This window comes from Scyliorhinus torazame, chromosome 11 (genome assembly GCF_047496885.1).
Source record: "Scyliorhinus torazame isolate Kashiwa2021f chromosome 11, sScyTor2.1, whole genome shotgun sequence".
Classification (NCBI taxonomy): domain Eukaryota; kingdom Metazoa; phylum Chordata; class Chondrichthyes; order Carcharhiniformes; family Scyliorhinidae; genus Scyliorhinus; species Scyliorhinus torazame.
The window spans coordinates 85,176,086-85,178,955 of record NC_092717.1 but is presented as its reverse complement, the minus strand read 5'-3'; the positions used below and the strand labels follow the sequence as shown (position 1 = coordinate 85,178,955).

Genomic DNA, 2,870 nt, shown 5'->3' with positions numbered 1-2,870 from the left:
TAGCTAATCATGCTTCTCAAACTGGAAAAATTGTCATCTGGAGATGACCATGCGCTGTACATTCCTCAGCCAGCCATCCAGAAATGAATCATGTACTGAATGGAGCAATCATAGTTCAGGGATACCATTGGTCAGGCTGTGGCTGAGATTTCAAAAGGGTTAATTAGGCCGGATTTTTTATGGTACCGGAAGCAGAAAGAATATACAAGTTAGAAGACAGATGAATTTCGGTGAGAGAGAGCCCCCCAGCAGAATGAGATTCAATAGTCCACTGTGAAGTGGCTGCATCTGATATCTGGTTAAGTGTCATTTCTGCTGTCATTTTGTAACTCAATAAATGGTGAATCTGTTTGAATGCTCTTAGTCACAGCTTGAGTCTAAGTTAAATTTGATTTCAGAATCCTACAGTAGTTTTGAGTTCACCTGGCAGCTGCTACATTTGGACATTGAACCCTCTCTTCTTCCCCCTTCCCTCACCTCCCTCCCTCCTCCTCTCCCTCCTCCCTATGTACAGAAAGACACAGAACTGTTGTGTCCAAATAAAAAATTATATTTTATTGATCGATGTGTTAAAGTGAAAAGATATATTTTGTTGAAAAGTGTTTGGAAAAGTTGTGGTAGTTATCAAAAGAAATGTCATCCAGGGGCAGCACGGTGGCGCAGTGTGTTAGCCCCGCAGCCTCACGGCGCCAAGGTCCCAGGTTCGATCCCGGCTCTGGGTCACTGTCTGTGTGGAGTTTGCACATTCTCTCTGTGTTTGCGTGGGTTTCACCCCCACAACCCAAAGATGTGCAGGCTAGATGGATTGACCACGCTAAATTGCCCCTTAATTGGAAAAAATGAATTGGGTACTCTAAATTTATAAAAAAAAGAAATGTCATCCAGTGGCTGAAAATGTTATGTTAACATGGTATCAAACTTTACAAGCTTCTACAAATGTTTGACTGAAACATCAAACACAACATTTAATTATGAGATAATTGTAAATGAATACGACAATTGAAGTAATCAAGGCAGACACATAATAACATGGGTAACATTGTGGCACACTCGTTAGCACTGCTGCCTCACAACACCAGGGACCAATATTCAATTCTGGCCTTGGCTGCACATTCTCCCCGTGTCTGCATGGGCTTTCTGCTTTGGTTTCTTCCCACAGTCCAAAGATGTGCTGTTTAGGTGGATTGGCCTTACTAAATTGCCCCTCATTGTGCAAAGGTTAGATTTGGTTACGAGATAGGGTGGACCGAATGGCTTTCTTCTGCACTGCAGTCATTCTATAAACATTAATCAACAAAAATCAGATATTACAAGGACAGCGACAACAAAAAGCCCAGGGGCACTTTTGAAATCTTATGACCATAATCTAAATTAAAGCATTTTTAAGCATGCCACACATAAAGTTATACAATAATATAGTGCAGATTGAACTAGTTTCACAGATTTAAAACAAATTACAAAACCTATGTTCACTTATAAATAATAATCAACTTTAATCATAAAACAAGTTAAAAATTACTTTAAAAGAACCAATAACAATAGCAATGCCTGTATAAAAGAGCATTAAAAATCTGTGCAAGAAAACGTTTACACACCTTTAAAACACTTGTTCAATATGTTGCCAGTTGTCTTCAATATAAACCTGCAGTTTTAAATACCTGCCCTCAATGGGCATTCCCAAAGTTGCCGTGTCAGAAGGGGGCATGTTTACACTGAAATTGTGCCGTACTGGAACCAGCACAGACTGGAGACCCGAGGCTGCTGCTGGAGCCGGAAAGCTCGACGTAAGTGCACACATTTCTCTTCCAGTATCGGCGGGCCGTGGCTTTCCATCGAAATCTCTTTGTGGACAGTTCAATGTCCCACACCACCAGAAACTAAGCAGTATTTGTCCCTCCAAAAAATCTTTCCCTTCAATCGTCTCTCTGTTTCATTAGTGCTTCACTCGTCAGTGCGCCACTAAATTTTCTTCTGTCTTACTTTTCACATCCTCAGGGGAGGCAATTTCATTTGAATCTGCTCATCGAGAATCTGACATGGTACGGTTACAACACTGGTGCTACATCTTGCCCAATTTCATTCTTCAGTTAAGTCGATCTCTAATTTTAACTAATTCCTTTGCCAGACTGTAAAACTATGGAACTTCTTACCTATTTCATTTCTTTCTTCCTCCTGTGACCATCAAACTTTGAAAACTCAAGGCTGTACTAGTGACACATTAATTATTGATTTAACTTATCTTGTTTGCCGAGTTTGATCTTTGTGGAGCTTTGCAGTAGGGGCCTCGGCCTTTCACCTTGATTTTTCAGAAAGCTTCTATTAGGTTGAACCCGTTCATCCTATTAATCTCTCACTGTCACAAATAGATTAACTGTAACAATCAGTCTATGTTCAGAAAATGTTTTTTTCTTGACCTTAAGGGAAGGATCACCGACTTCAAATTCTCTGTAGTCACCAGATAAAATGTACCAATACGAGCAGCCAGAGTCCTCTCCTTCCAAACAGGCCCCAGTGACTTACCTGTGTAAGGCTGAGTCTTTATTGAGGCCTACAAGGTGACCCTGTAAGACCAGGTCGAAAACAGGGGCGGGATTCTCCGATATCGGCGCGATGTCCACCGACCGGCGCCCAAAACGGTGCAAATCCCACCTGCATCGCGCCGCCCTAAACGTCGCAAAGTCTCGGGCCCAAAATGGGCTAGCAGCGCTGTGACGCTATCCGCGCTGGCTCACGCGGTTCACGTCGTGCGGCGTCATGCACGCCGCACGGCGTGACGGCTCATAAGACGCGCTGCTCCCCCACCCAACCAGAAGACCCGACCGGATGGCCGCCCTCCGCTTAGCCCCGAGGTTCCAGTCCTGCGACATTGA

The 2,870-nt window shown here is 43.2% G+C and overlaps 1 long non-coding RNA gene across 1 annotated transcript; it reads right to left on the bottom strand.

Moving 5' to 3' along the window:
* Window positions 1-517: 517 nt before the first annotated feature.
* On the bottom strand, window positions 518-2,173 carry LOC140386001 (uncharacterized). The gene is made up of 2 exons (XR_011933523.1): window positions 1,596-2,173; window positions 518-1,277 (listed from the first exon to the last, which is right to left on the bottom strand). It is a non-coding gene; the product is annotated as an uncharacterized lncRNA (long non-coding RNA).
* Window positions 2,174-2,870: the final 697 nt, after the last annotated feature.